At 43.7% G+C, this 15,965-nt stretch overlaps 1 protein-coding gene across 12 annotated transcripts in view; it reads right to left on the bottom strand.

The window, feature by feature from the left end:
- Nucleotides 1–3,132, bottom strand: part of map4l (microtubule associated protein 4 like) — a 99,901-nt gene extending 96,769 nt beyond the window's left edge. For 10 of the 12 annotated variants that reach the window (XM_054768343.1, XM_054768351.1, XM_054768348.1 and 7 more), the window contains exon 1: nucleotides 2,967–3,132. The gene's annotated coding sequence lies outside the window, so the exon portion shown is untranslated. Of the gene's footprint in view, nucleotides 1–2,863 lie in introns of all 12 variants that reach the window. The other 2 variants (XM_054768345.1, XM_054768344.1) reach the window with 2 other exon arrangements.
- Nucleotides 3,133–15,965: the final 12,833 nt, after the last annotated feature.

The raw sequence follows: 15,965 nt of genomic DNA, 5'->3' as shown, positions 1-15,965 counted from the left end.
AGCTTATTGTCTACGCACATGCTGACCACAATTTGTTTGAAATCATCAAAATGTTTCACTGCGCTTTATTTTGATAAACATCCGCCGCAATCGCCTGTCTGCCGTGTCGGCACTTGCTCATGTGTGACCAGAAAAAAAGTATGCGTCTCGTGTTGACATCACTTTGTTCTTTATTATCGTGCAAAGTAAAAAAAATAGTAAAATGTGAAGTCTATTGACGACATCTCGTGACACGCGAAGTCCATCTATGCCAGCATGTTGGCTCACGTTTCAATCTCATTCCACTTTTTGGCGTCTTTTACCCATTTTGCACTGCCTCTCTGGCGTAAGCCAGCTAGCTCGTTTTTGCCCCAAGGGTGAGCGAGAAGTGGCTCATCAGCTGACATCAAGCAGTTCACCACAGAACACCGGCATCACCTCGTAGTAGTTTTAGAAGTGTTGTACTCCAACAGGACGCCTGTATTTAATGACAAATGAGGACAGACTGGAGATGTACTTTGGAAATAAACTACAATTAAATGGTGGCAGTCACATAAAATAGCTCACCTCTCCTTTCTTTTTGTCAAAGTAGATTGAATAATGCTGCACGTTGGATACACCTGTGCTATCATAACCCTGGATTCTCAATTTATACAGGACACATTTCCAGAACAAAAATAGGCATTTTGTTAATTGTCTTATTTTGAACAAAAAATATATATATATTATGGAACAATTCATTTCCCATGTGTTAGTTTTACTCTAAAACAGGCATCAATTTAAAATGCGGTTTGTGTCAAATAGTACAAAATGTTGTACTTTTGTACTAATCACATAGCAGTATTGGACTAAACAGGTCACGTAACAAAGAGGCTCAACATTTGAGAAAAAAATGTCACGACAAAATTGCAGACCCAGCAGCGCCAGTGCCATGCAGCCCACCACCACAGCTTCAGAAAATCCTCAGGGAAACCCCGACTAAACGTGTTGAATAAACAGTGTGGAATACTTTCTTGGTGTCTGTTGTGTATGAAACACCATCTGATGTCAATTTCAGCCTGTTTCTGCATCGTCATTTTGTGACATGACAAAGTTTGTGACAAAGACAACAAAATAATACAAAACGATGAAAACCTCATTGTGCAGCAAACGCATTTTGCTGCATCCAAAACATGCACTTTGACCAAACTCCCACAAAAACCTTCCACGTGAAACGTAAACAGCGTACCCCACCAGAATCGTATATGCAAATGAGCTGAGGTCTGCACTGACACACAATGTCAACTTCTAAGTATTTCCAGGTTATTTCATCTGGTTCCAATATTCAGACGGCCCGAAATCACAGCCCGATGAAGCCAGCAGGACCACATCATCTGCAAAAAGCGGAGACCCAATCCCACAGCCACCAAACCAGGCTCCTGCTCCGGTTCTACAAGCAACCAATGGCACGTAGTAGCGCCACCAATCCCGCACTCGATCCCGTGAGGGACACGGTCATATGCCTTTTCCAAGTCTACAAAGCTGCTAAATTCTGGCCTGACCTTCCAAATCTTCTTGCTAATGAGTGATTAGCATCTTCTGGTGGAGCCCTTGTACTTTTGTTCATGAAGTCTTCTATGAAGACTGTTAGTGATACCTTCACTCCCGTCCTCAGCAGTTGTTTTAGGCTCTTTCTTTACAGCTCTCACAATGTTCTCCTTGGTCTACCTGTTCCACGTCCGTTACTTAGCACACCAGTGGTTTCTTTCTTCTTCAGGACAAGCCAAATGCTTGTTCTATGACTAATGTTTGTGCAATAGCTTTGATTGCTCTCTGGTTTTCATGTTGTTTTCACCTCTAAATGCCGTCTACACAGGCAAAACCTATCCTACCCAATATGAAATTGAGCAAAGACATCCAGTGCTATTTATTGTTTGAATAAGGGTGCCCTAGTGACAACTACAACACAGATTTATTCATTTCACTTTAATAAATAATGATCCATCTCGTTGTGCATTTAAGGCAACGGTACTGCTTGCTGGTGCCTGGCAAGGCTGAAGCGTGTGAGCAAGTAATGGCAGATTATAGCTGTACATCTATAGGGGGGAAACAACCTTTTTCCCGGAGGTGGGGGGGAGGGGGAGACACTTAAGATTAATATCCAAACCAATCCATGTGCTCATCCTGAAAATAACCTCGTCACACCACAGGCCACACGTTCCCAGCCATTGCCAAGACCGTATGTGTATACGTGTGTGTATACATGTGTGTACTTGTATGTGTGTACGTGTTCCTTAAACAATGGCACCATTACAATGTCAACACAAACAGACGTTTTACACAAACCATGACATCCTACCAAGCATCACGCCTGGAAGGGACATCTGGACAACGTACAGGCCTACTAATCCTCACCCAGACCGGGGATGCAGGATCTGGGTGTGTGTGCGTGTGTGTGTGTGTGTGTGTGTGTGTGTGTGTATTGAGGTGTCATTTTATAACAACTTTGGTTTTTATGGAGCGGAAGACCGTTTAATAACCTCCATTTAATAAGAAAATGACGCTTTATGTAACAAGGCCTAGTTTGATGAAAATAAGGGATTATGCAACAGACAAATACTGTAAATAGTTCATCTTACACTGAGATATCAAACAGCACATAAATCATTTGTGTATGTCAGCATTTTGGGCACCAGCGTGGATTGCGGCATCAATGTAACAAAGAGGCACGAATCCGCGGACCTCTGCAGGAGACAGAACACCCCCCCGCTCCACGCCCACCGCATGCTCTGCCATTGGAAACACACAATTACATATTGCTGATGATAAACGTTTGCAGATGCCACACCGATGGAGCGCTATACTCACGCGACGCCATAAATATCACACGAATTGCATCACTCACTTCAAAAGATGGCGCAGCGCGCGGCGGTCAAGCCAGGATGGTAACACGCGACGACACCCCCGTAAATGGGAACAATGAAGACAAATCAACAAACACTACTCACGGTGCAGATGTGTCTCGTTTTCTCGCTGACTGTGCGTGTGCGGCTGTCAGTCTGTGAGGGATTTAAATATCTCTCCACGAGAGATGTGCCGTTCGCGAACGAGTCGACACTTTTGAACTGCTCTGTGAGGCAACCGAGTGCCAGTCGCGTATGAGAACCGCTCGTTCTCATGTGCAAACTGCCCGCGCTGCACCGACAGCAGCAGTGTCGAAAGTGCGGCCCGGGGGCCATTTGCGGCCAGCAACTGATTTTATCGGCCTGCAGCACAGTCTAAAAATGTAATTTAACAAGGAAATCAAGATTTTAAAAAAACAGCAGCAAAAATGGGAAAATCAAGGTATTGAGAGAAGACTTAAGACATTCCATTCCATTCCATTCCATTTTCCTCCGTTTATCCGGGTCCGGGTCGCGGGGGCAACAGTCTCAGTAGGGAAGCCCAGACTTCCCGGTCCCCGACCACCTCCTCCAGATCCACCAGGAGGACACCAAGGCGTTCCCAGGCCAGCTGTGAGACATAATCTCTCCAGCGTGTCCGAGGTCTTCCCCGGGGCCTTCTTCCGGCTGGGCATGCCCGAAACACCTCACCAGGGAGGCGTCCAGGAGGCATCCGGACTAGATGCCCGAGCCACCTCAGCTGGCTCCTCTGGATGTGAAGGAGCAGCGGCTCTACTCTGAGCTCCTCCCGGATAACCGAGCTCCTCACCCTATCTCTTAGGGTGAGTCCCGCTACCCTACGAAGAAAACTCATTTCAGCCGCTTTATCCGCGATCTCGTTTTTTCGGTCATGACTCAAAGCTCGTGACCATAGGTGAGGGTGGAACATAGATCGAACGGTAAATTGAGAGCTTTGCCTTCCGGCTCAGCGCTCTCTTCACCACGACGGTCCGGTACAGCGACCGCATTACTGCAGACGCTGCGCCGATCCGCCTATCGACCTCACGCTCGAACCTTCCCTCACTCGTGAACAAGACCCCGAGATACTTGAACTCCTCCACCTGGAGCAGGACCTCATTCCCAACCCGGAGGGAGCAATCCACCCTTTTCCGACTGAGAACCATGGCCTCGGATTTGGAGGTGCTGAGTCTCATCCCAGAAGCTTCACACTCAGATGCAAACCGTCCCAGTAAACGCTTCATCACAGCCCGATGAGGCCATCAGGACCACATCGTCTGCAAATAGCAGAGATGAGATCCTAGTGCCCCCGAACTGGACTCCCTCAACACCTTGGCTGCGCCTAGAAATTCTGTCCATGAAAATTATAAACAGAATCAGTGACAAAGGGCAGCCTTGGCGGAGGCCAACGTTCACCGGAAACAGGCTTGACTTACTACTGGCAATGCGAACCAGGCTCCTGCTCCGGTTGTACAAGGACTGAATGGCACGTAGTAGCGCGCCACCAATCCCATACTCCCGGAGCACCCCCCACAGGACACCGCGAGGGACACGGTCGAATGCCTTTTCCAAGTCCACAAAGCACATGTAGACCGGTTGGGCAAACTCCCAAGTACCCTCCAGGACCCTTGCAAGGGTGTAGAGCTGGTCCAGTGTTCCGCGACCAGGACGAAAACCACATTGCACCTCCTGTAGCCGAGGTTCGATTAACGGTCGTACCCTTCTCTCCAGCACCCTGGAATAGACTTTCCCAGGGAGGCTGAGGAGTGTGATCCCCCTATAGTTGGAACACACCCTCCGGTCACCCTCCTTGAAAAGGGGGACCACCACCCCAGTCTGCCAATCCAGAGGTACTGTTCCCGACTTCCACGCAATGTTGAAGAGACGTGTCAGCCAAGACAGTCCCGCAACATCCAAAGCCTTGAGGAATTCAGGGCGAAACTCGTCCACCCCCGGAGCTTTGCCACTGGGGAGCATTTTGACAACCCCAGATACCTCAGCCACGGTGATGAAACTGTCCGCGTTCGTATCCTCAGTCTCTGCTTCCTCCATGGAAGGTATGTCAGTGGGATTGAGAAGGGCCTCAAAGTAGACTTAAGACATAATTTCACAAATAATAGTATCAAGAAAAATGTCATTTTGGTCGCATGAAGTTGAAACATTAAACATTTTTTAAGTCAAAAACAATGAATAAAGTGATTTTTGGAAACTTAGGTTGGGGGAAAATTTATAAAATGAGAATAAAGTAAAAGTATTAGGAGAAGAAAATATACAAGAAGAAAGTTGAAATATTTGGAAAATTATACCAAAAAAAAACATCGGAAATAAAAAAAAACAGAAATTTAAAGTTAATATTTTAAGACAAAAAAAATGGTTTTAATGGGAAAAAAGTTGCAATTTTATGAGAATAAACTAAATAAACTATAATTTTCATAACAATGTTAAATAAAGAAAAGAAATGTTTCCAAAAGATAAAACATACAGTATATTATGGGAATAAAGATATAATTACGAGAAGAAAATTCACAAAAGGAAAGCTGAAATGAAATAGTTGGAAAATTTTAAAAAAAAATGTCCACTCCATTAATTTGTATTTGGTCGTACGTGTCCTTTCTGCTATTTCCAAATAGCATTATTTTAGTTTTACTTAAGTTCAAGGATAATCTGTTCCTGTCAAACCATGACTTTAATATGACCTTTTCATCCTTGACCTTTTTAATGAGTTCTTGTGTGCTTTCACCAGAACAAAAAGCGGTGGTATCATCCGCAAATAATACCAACTTTAAATCCTTTGTTACTTTACAAATGTCGTTGATGTACAAATTAAACAGTTTTGGTCCCAGTATGGACCCCTGGGGTACTCCACACGTGGTATTTAAACTCCCAGATGTGTATTCTCCTAGCTTTACAAATGGTTTCCTCTTTGCTAGGTAGCTTTTAACCCAATTCAAAACTAATCCTCTAATTCCGTACCTTTCTAACTTTGACATTAAGATATTGTGATGAATTGTATGGAAGGCTTTTGTCAGATCCATGAATACAGCTGCTGCGCATCTTCTGTTGTCCATAGCAGTCGTGATTTCCTCCGTGATTTCCATCAGTGCCATAGAAGTTGAAATGTTGGCTCTGTAACCACATTGACTGCTAGCCAATAATTCATTCTTATTAATAAATTTGTCCAACCTATTATTAAATAGCTTCTCCACAATTTTCGAGAATTGTGGTAACAAGGAAACTGGCCGATAATTTGTAAATTGGTGTTTGTCTCCTTTTTTGAAAATTGGAACCACCTTGGCTGTTTTCATTTTGCTTGGAAATATTCCAGTCTGAAATGATAAGTTACTAATCTATGTTAACGGGTCTGCGATCTCATTGATGACCCTTTTCATTGTTTCCATTTCCATTCCATGACAATCAGTTGATGTTTTTGCCTTAAAATGGTTAACAATGTCAGTGATCTCCTTTTTGGTTCCAGCAGTGAGAAACATAGAATTAAGATTCCTATCAATAATATCAATCCCTTCATCAATTGTGTCTTGTTTTGGAATTTCTTCTTCCAGTTTTTGTCCAATATTTACAAAATATTCATTAAACATTTCAGCTACCGCATTCATGTCATTCCTGTTAGTGTTTCCAACCATGAAATAGGGAGGATAGTCTGCTTTCTTAAAGTTGTTCTTTATAATACTATTTAAGATGCCCCAAGTTGCTCTCATCTTATTTTTGTTCTTATTTAGTACATGACTATAATATTCCCTCTTACACACTCTCAAGATAGATGTTAGCTTATTCTTGTAAATCTTATACTTTTGTTCTGCTTCTGTTGTCTGTTGAATGATGAATGTCCTGTATGATGTCTTCTTCTTCTTACAGGCGTTTTTTAGTCCTTTTGTCATCCATGGCTGCTGTTTTTTCTTTTGCTTCTAGGGCTTTTCTTGCCAGGGACAGTTCTTATCGTAGAGCTCCATATAAGTACCAAGGAAGCTGTCATATGCCTCGTCCACATCTGTTGCACTGTAGACCCTCTCCCAGCTTTGTTCTTCTAGATCTTTCCTGAAGGCATGGATGCTGTCCTCTGTACGCAATCTTTGAAAAGTCTTTTTTGCCTCCACCTGTTTTTTCTTATAGTGTTTTATGATAATGTTCCTTGTAAATAGTGAACACTGGAAGATGATCACTGATGCCACTGATGGTGTTGTTATCCAAGTCATTGGTGAATATATTATGGATGGGGGGGCACAGTGCTCTGGTATTCTACTTGGTCTGATGATTTTAGGATATAAACTCAAGCTATACATTGTATCTATAAAGTCATCTATTTCCTTGCACTTGTGTGTGTTCAAAAGGTCAATATTGAAGTCTCCACATATGAAAATAGTTTTTTGACCTCCTGTATGTCTGTAAACGTTGTCTTAATCCAAACATTCTAATCTTTGACTTTGGAGTTCTGTACACACAACTTATTAACACATTTTTGCTTTTTTCTTGACAGATTTCAATTGTTATAAATTCTAAAATGTTATCGATGACAAATGACATATTCTTTACCATTTTGTAGTTCAGATGTTTGTCCACGTATACGGCCACACCTCCTCCATTTGCATTGTTCCTGTTTGCACTCATCATTTCATATCCTTCCAGCTCGAAGTCCATTTTTTTGTTAGCATTGATCCAAGTTTCTGAGATTGCTTTTACTTTGAAAGGTTGTTTGAATTGATTCAAATATTGGTTAATATTAGTAAAGTTTGCGTTCAAGCTTCTGCTGTTTATGTGTATGATGGATAACTTGTCGTCGTTGTTGAAGATGTTGTTGTATTGCTCCTCCGTATAATAACGGCAGTCGTTTGTAATGTGAGAGAAAACATTTGAGTCGGGATCAATATCTTTTTCATATCCAATTGTTTGTGATCTGTAAAGTAAAAAGTGTCCAATTGTAGATCTTCTTGTAGCATATTAAAGCTGTTTTCCTCCATGTTGGGAGACCTCAATATCTTTCTAGGTCCTTGATGTCTTTGACAGCAAGAACTCTGGCCTCTGGTCCTCCATTTGCTTTATGAAGATTTTGCAGTTTGCACTCCATGTTCCTTGAATCTTTCCTTGCTTCCTCAGATCACGTGCTTTCTTCGCAATCTCAGCGTTGCGCTTGGTCAGGTGGTCATTCATGTAGACATTTGTTCCTTTCAGCTTCTTTCCCTGTTTCAGCAGAGCAAACTTGTATTTCCTATTAGTGAATTTGACGATGATGACGGGTGTAGTAGGTTCCTACCATACAGTGGGATGCAAGTATCAATAGATTGGATGTCTACATCCACATTCTTTGATTGCAAGAAATCAACAACTTGTTGCTCTGTTGAGGCGACATCCATTTCGTCTGGTTCTTCAGTATTCGCCACTGCTCTGGCATAGGACCTTGGTTTGATTGGAAGTCCCGTCACGACCACGTCATTCATTCGTGTGTTCTGGTCCATGTCATCTATGGTGATTTTCAGCTGCTCAATGATTTTATCTTTTTCTTCACATTCATTTTTGAGAGTGGCTCCCAGTGCAGCATAACTTTCCTGTATTTTTTTATTCTCCACTCTCAGACCTTGCATTTCCTTCCTTAATATCCTCATTTCATTTTGAAATGCTTCTCTGACCTTGAACTTCCTCTCTCATACCTTGCATTTCTCTTTGTATGGCGTTGGAAGACTCTAGCAGACCTTGAATTACTCTGTGCATGGAGTTGGAATTCTCCACAAGTTGTTGTAACTGTTTTCCAAAATCCTCCATGGTATTCATCACGGTATCCTCACTCTTTTCCATTAAGCTTCTTTCTTGCTTTTTTGCGCGGTGTTTAACCTTCTGTAAGGCTCTCGCTGTTGCTTTATCTATATTTCCACTCAGTTGTGTCATCTGATTAACTGTGTCATCCTTGTCGGGTCTCTGCGGTGGTTGTGGTACTAGGTGAGCACCTCCGGTTGTCTCAGGAATCTGTTCTAGATTGACATCTTCCGTATATATGACTGAATTTGGAGTACTTCGACCAGAACTGCTAGAGCCACCGCTTGTTAACAAGCGGTGGAACAACAAGGTGGAACAACAAAACTGATACAGAGCAAAAAAGTCCAACAAAAACTCGGCTTGGCTCTGCTAGCTCAGTAGCCAGCCTCCTTGCAGTGTGAAAGGTCATCTCATATCATTACTGATGCCCGGTGACCACAATTGTAACCTGGGCGTTTGTCTCCGTGACAGTTTGCTTATTTTCCCTTTTTTATGCCTTAGTTCCTGTTTTGATGCTCTTATTTTGGCAGTGCTTCCGGTTTTGCCTGGTTTGTGTCTGCTTGCTTTGCTTTTTCCTTTATCACTCGCACCTGTTGCCAAGTTGAGTTTTCAAAGAATACATTTTAGCAGCAGTTGGTTCCTGCTTTCTGCATCCTGTGGTTGCCAAGACGTGACACAATACAACGTGTAACTCATCTTTCAATATGTTTTGACTAATAATAGGCCATAGTCAACCACTAAACAGCCATCATTCATTCATTCATTTGAAAGAAACTGGAGAAGCGGCTGGAGCAGAATAATGCCAGGGAAGTCTGGAGAGGCCTGCAGACCATCACAGGCCATGGTAAAGGAGTGGGGAGAAACCAAGCCAGTGGGGACAAGATCTGGGCAGATGAACTCAATCTGTTTTTTAACAGATTTGAGTCTGCCCTCCCTCCCTCCCCTACCAACTCACCACTCTTCACCCCCACATCCCCATCCCAGCCATCCTCTACTCCCCTCTCCATAACTGATGATCAGGTGAGAAGTCAGTTGAGGAAGATCAAGGCAAGGAAGGCCCCGGGACCGGACGGCATCAGCCCCAGAATCCTCAAGGACTGTGCTGACCAGCTCTGTGGAGTTCTCAGGCACTTGTTCAACCTCAGCCTGAGCCTGGAGAAAGTCCCGGCCCTGTGGAAGACCTCCTGTGTGGTCCCGATCCCAAAGACACCGCGTCCCAAGGAGCCTAACCACTTCAGGCCTGTTGCCTTGACCTCTCACCTGATGAAGACCATGGAGAGGATTATCCTGCAGCACCTGCGACCCCTGGTGGGCATTCAGCTGGACCCCCTGCAGTTTGCTTACCGGCCTCGGATCGGAGTGGACGACGCAGTGATCTACCTGCTGCACAGATCACTGCTACACCTGGAGGACAGCGGGAGCGCTGTGAGGGTCATGTTTTTTGACTTCTCCAGTGCCTTTAACACCATCCAGCCGTCACTACTCAGAGTGAAGATGGAGAGTGTGGGAGTAGACCAACACCTGACTGCATGGGTTATATACTACCTCACCAACAGACCACAGTATGTGAGGCTCCGTCACTGTGTGTCTGACATGGTACTCTGCAGCACAGGTGCCCCTCAGGGTACGGTGCTCTCCCCTTTCCTCTTCACCCTCTACACCTCGGACTTCACACACAACTCCACACAGTGTCACATCCAGAAGTTCTCCAATGACACAGCCATTGTTGGTTGTGTTTCAGAGGGGAATGATCTGGAATACAGGACGGTCATCAGGGACTTTGTCAGCTGGAGTGAGCTTAACCAGCTGCAGCTCAACACCAGCAAGACAAAGGAGATGATCATTAACTTCCAGAGGAAAACATCTCACTTCACACCGGTGAACATCCAGGGAGCGGACATAGAGTTGGTAGACAGCTACAAATTCCTGGGTGTTCACCTTACCAACAAGCTGGACTGGTCCATCAACACCCAGAGGGGGCAGCACGGACAGGGACAGGAGCAGGATCAATAGGCTGATCAGGAGAGCGAGCTCTGTCCTGGACGGTCCTCTGGACTCCGTGGAGGAAGTGGGGGAGAGAAGGATGTTGGCTAAGCTGACATCCATCATGGACAACACCTCTCACCCGCTACATGACACTGTGGGTTCCCTGGGCAGCTCCTTCAGCAGCAGACTGTTACACCCACGGTGTAAGAAGGAGAGGTTCCGCAGGTCCTTCATACCGACCGCTATCAGGCTCTACAACACCTGCACCACCTGAACCATGTTGTAGTCACTATGTATTCTTTACTTGCGTATCTTGCTTGCTGCTGTAACAAGTGAATTTCCCTGCTGTGGGATAAATAAAGTACTATACGAAAAACCGCAATAGAGTGAGGGAGCGATGTTCGAACCACGATATTGCGAGGGGTTTGTACATAACTAACCAGTTAGTAGTGGTCCCTAACCGAACCAACCAGCTGTCGTTCCCACAAACCTCTGGCAGGCGTGTCGTCGTTGTACATGATATGCTTTTTGTTGATTATGTGTGGTGTAAAACTAGGACAGACAACATCAAATTAAAAGCACAAAATGAATACAGAGCCACCATCCACCAATATGAGCCTGGACTTTGTTTTTGTTTGAGAAGTTTATAACATCTTTGTTTGATGTGTGTGATAACAGGCTAGCAACTTGATGTTGTGGACAGAACAAATATAATAAGGTCATCAAATCTTACCTTCATGCATTCCCACATAGTATCGGCAAACACGAGGTGAAAGAAAAAGGCTAAAAATACAGTATAGTTGTCTATCTGTGCAGTGTGGGACAAAGTTATATGGTGCGTTCAAGGACCATCCAACAAAGTGGGACAAATCACCGCTCACAGCAAACATGCAAAAACTGGGGGATTTCTATTTGAATAAAATGGCCCATATTTCCGAAATTTATTTCCCTTTATATAAAATGTAATGTAGTTATTTATTAATTTGCTTTTTGTAGGTGGTTTTTTTTTCAATTGCGCCTGAACATTTCCCCGGGACCCCTGCCTTACCACATGCTTGGGGGTATGATGTGCTCTTTTAGACATTTGAAAATACTGGAAGAATGACACTTTTATACAATTGGCTTCTTTATTTTAGAATGTAAGATGAACTCATTCAACACCAAAGAAGTATTTATAATACGTTATATGTTTATAATACGTTTTTATAAAACCAAACACCTGATGCTAACAATGTATTTATACGTCTTTTACGTTTTTTTGCATGAGAGGCAAAAGAGGTCTCTCTCCACTAACGCATTTCACTTCAGAGCAATTTTAAGCCATAAAAACGGCCACAAGGTGGAAGAAGTGCATCGGATAAGAGCTTGGCAGGGATCACGTGAACAGAAGAATCACACATGACAGGAAGGAGGAAGTGAGAGGGCGTGGAGGAGTGTAGCGTGCGGAAGGTTACGCATTGTAGAGACATGTTAACACATGTGCATGCGTGCACACACATTGTTCAGTTCCAAATGTGAAAGTTGTAAATAGTTGATGGTGTTATATTTGTAAATAAAATGTTATTTTGATGTAAAACAACCCCTTTTTTGTGTTGTTTATGTTGGTATAGGTGTTTAGGTATTTGAGCTGTCACAAAAGCAGAAAATATTTGTGCCAAAGTTAAATTTTTGCTTGAAATGTATTTTTTCACAAAAAGCTGGTTTATGCCCTGTTTTAGTTGGGAGCTGAAATTTTCCTGAAACTTACCTATGTTCTACTGCTGATTACTAAAGAACAGAAAAAGGTAGAAACAACGTGTTTTTTCCTGATGAAAGACAGGAGTGTAATGTTTGTTTTGGTATATTCCATGTTTATAAAACCATACAACACAATATCCTGTGTGCCTTGAAAGATCCGTCCAAATGGCCACGACTAAAAGGGTTGTCTTTTGAAAAACGGCTGAGTTAAAGTGTAGGTCAACAAATGTAACCGTTGAATGGTATCTAATGGAATCGTATCGTTTGCACACTGTATTGAACTGTTGTGTTTTTAAAATATCTTGTTTTTTTTAATTGCATGGTAAGCTGTGTGTATCTAACAGTCCAACACAGAGACTGACATCCCCAAGCGGTACCTTCAATTTAGCGCTCAAACAGGTTTCGTGGCTGCAAGTGGCTTTTAATTTGTTGCAAATGAGCCCAAATGGCTCCTTTGATGCTAAAGGTTTTTTTTTTTTTTTTTTTTTTTTTTTTCCCCTTGACGGGGAAGGACGTGTATGGCAGGAGCTCTGTTGATGATACTGGAAATTGTAACTATTTTGGTGCTTTCCTGACGACACTTCATGAACACAAGATCAGTGCTGCTTGCTGAATCCCCCAACTTTAACTTGGATAGTCGAGAGGTACAGATACAAGTATTGATACTGCTAGCAAGTCTAGCTAACTAGCTAACTGCTGAAGTTCAAAGAGGTTGCTTAGCAACAATGTCGAACACAAAGGAAAATGATTCTGGCTCTGAATTTGAAGTGGATGTGGACATAAAAACAGAGTCAGGATACCTAAATATTCCAGGATACCTAGAGTGGAAAAATGCTACCAAAAAGTTCAACGAAACCATCGCTAGTCACTTGGAGAGTAGAGAGATCACTCTACCACAAATAATGCGAGCAATTGAGAAGCTGCATTCAACTGTACAGATACAGTCTGAAGAAAATAGAGCACAGAACAAGTCTATCAAAAAACTAAGAAAAGAAGTCAAGAAGTTGCAAGATGAAACTGCAGACCTGAGCGCTGCTCTTAAGGAGGTTAAATACCCTTTGGTAGATATCAAGGCTCTGCAGGAGGACATTAAGGTACTGCTGAATGACAATGCTGCCTTGCGCTCTGCTCTTCAGGAAGCGATAAACCGTAAAGAAAATACAGCATTTTGCAAGGATGTTAGGGTTCTGCAGGATGATATCAGGGCATTACTGGAAGATAATGCTGCCTTGTGCACTGCTCTCAAGGAGGCTATAAACCATATGGAAGCTGCCTCACGTACTGATCTTAAAGACGCTAAAGACCCCAGGGAAGAAAATAGAGCACTATGCAATGATATCAACATTCTACAGGATGATATCAAGGCACTATTGAAGGACAGTTAAAGTGTGGAATGAAGAAACTGATCAAGTACTTCAGGACTGCTTTGGCTGCACAAACTGGGATGTGTTTAAAACTGCAGCGGGGAGGGAAGATTGTACTGTTGATTTGGATGAATATGCTTCTGCTGTTACTGGCTACATTAGCACATGCATAGAGACTGTTACCACCACCAAGTATTACAGAAAATACCCTAACCAAAAACAGTGGATGAACTGTGATGTAAGGGCTAAGCTACGTGCTCGTTCGACTGCATTTGTCATGGGCACCGCTGATGACTACAAAAAGGCCAAATATGACCTGAGGAGGTCCATACGAGAGGCCAAAAGTACAGACAGAAGCTGGAGGGCTACTATTCCACCTCAGACCCTCGGCGCATGTGGGCGGGGCTCCAGCACATCACAGACTATCGACAGCAGAGTAGCGTAGCCAGGTCCAGCCAAACCACACTTCCAGATGAGTTGAATGAGTTCTATGCCCGCTTTGACACCCAAACTCCTGATGAGCAGAGAGGGTGGCTGAACCTGGGGAGCACACAGGACACACCTCTCATGGTGACATCAGCTGATGTGCGCAGGGTTCTGAACAAAACAAACGCATGAAAAGCAGCAGGTCCAGACAACATCTCAGGACGTGCACTTCGGGTTTGCTCATCAGAGCTAGCTGATGTGCTTGCTGACATATTTAACCTGTCGCTTGCACAAGCATCTGTACCGACCTGCTTTAAGTCCACCACCATAGTGCCCGTACCCAAGAAGAGCAACGTGACCTGCTTGAATGACTATCGCCCTATAGCACTCACTCCTATTGTTATGAAGTGCTTTGAAAGAATAGTCATGACCCACATCAAAAAGAGCATCCCGGCGGCAACTGTGGACCCTCTACAGTTTGCATATCGCCAGAACCGGTCCACGGATGATGCAGTCAACACTGCCATCCACACAGCCCTTTCTCACCTACAGGGCCAGGACACATACGTCAGAATGCTATTTATAGACTATAGCTCTGCTTTTAATACAGTCAGCCCCCACAAACTCACAAATAAGCTCCTCACACTTGGCCTGTCACCCTCCCTCTGTAACTGGGTGTTTAACTTTCTCACAGGCAGGCCCCAGTCAGTCAGAGTCCACAATCGCACATCCAGCTCAAGAATTGTGAGCACTGGGACCCCACAGGGGTGTGTGCTGAGTCCACTCCTCTACACGCTCTTCACCTACGATTGCGTGGCCTCCCAGAACAACACCAGCATCATTAAATTTGCGGATGACACTACAGTCATCGGACTGATCACTGGTGGTGTTGAAACATCATACAGAAGAGAGGTGGCGGACCTCATAGCTTGGTGTCGTGATAACAATCTCCTTCTCAATACAGATAAGACTAAAGAGATGATCATCGACCCAAGAACAAGGGAAAAGGAGCCACATAGACCCCTGTTTATTGATGAGACTGAGGTGGAGAGGGTGAAAACCTTCAAGTTCCTTGGCACACACATCAGCGAGGACCTCACCTGGTCTCACAACACCCAACAAATTCTGAAGAAGTCCCAAAGGAGACTGTACTTCCTGAGAAGACTGAGGAAATTTGGCATGTCCACCACAATCCTGAGTTGCTTCTACAGATGCACTATGGAAAGTGTCCTTACCGCCTCCATCACTGTTTGGTACGGTAACTGTACAACACGTGATAGGAAGGCACTCCAGCGGGTGATCAAGACCTCACAGAACATTGTTGGGGCAGCCCTCCTCTCACTGCAAGACATTTATACATCTAGAGTCCTACGAAGAACACACAACCTCATCAAGGACAGCACACATCCACAACACTCATTATTCACACTCCTACCGTCAGGCAGACGCTACAGGAGTTTGAAGTCCAGGACCACAAGGCTGGCAAACAGCTTTTACCCACAGGCCATCAGGCTTCTCAACGAAGCACTCGCACACGCCGCATGCAACACACACTCATAGCACTTTATTTATTTATTACTTATTTATTTGTATATTTATTTGTATGAATGTCTCTTCTTTTTGTTGCTGCTTAATTTAATAACGTAACAAGTAAATTTCCCCGCTGTGGGATAAATAAAGTACATACAATACAACAATTTATTGGTATATATGTTTATGTTTCTTATGTTCTTATTCTTTCTTGTGTTTTCTTTCTTTTCTTGGGAGAATGAACAGAATAAGATTTTCATTGCATGGTATTACTGCTGTTTTACTATGCACATGACAATAA

This window comes from Dunckerocampus dactyliophorus, chromosome 2 (genome assembly GCF_027744805.1).
Source record: "Dunckerocampus dactyliophorus isolate RoL2022-P2 chromosome 2, RoL_Ddac_1.1, whole genome shotgun sequence".
In the NCBI taxonomy this organism is placed as follows: Eukaryota; Metazoa; Chordata; class Actinopteri; order Syngnathiformes; family Syngnathidae; genus Dunckerocampus; species Dunckerocampus dactyliophorus.
The sequence above is the reverse complement of the archived record's forward strand: the minus strand, read 5'-3'. Positions and strand labels throughout refer to the sequence as shown.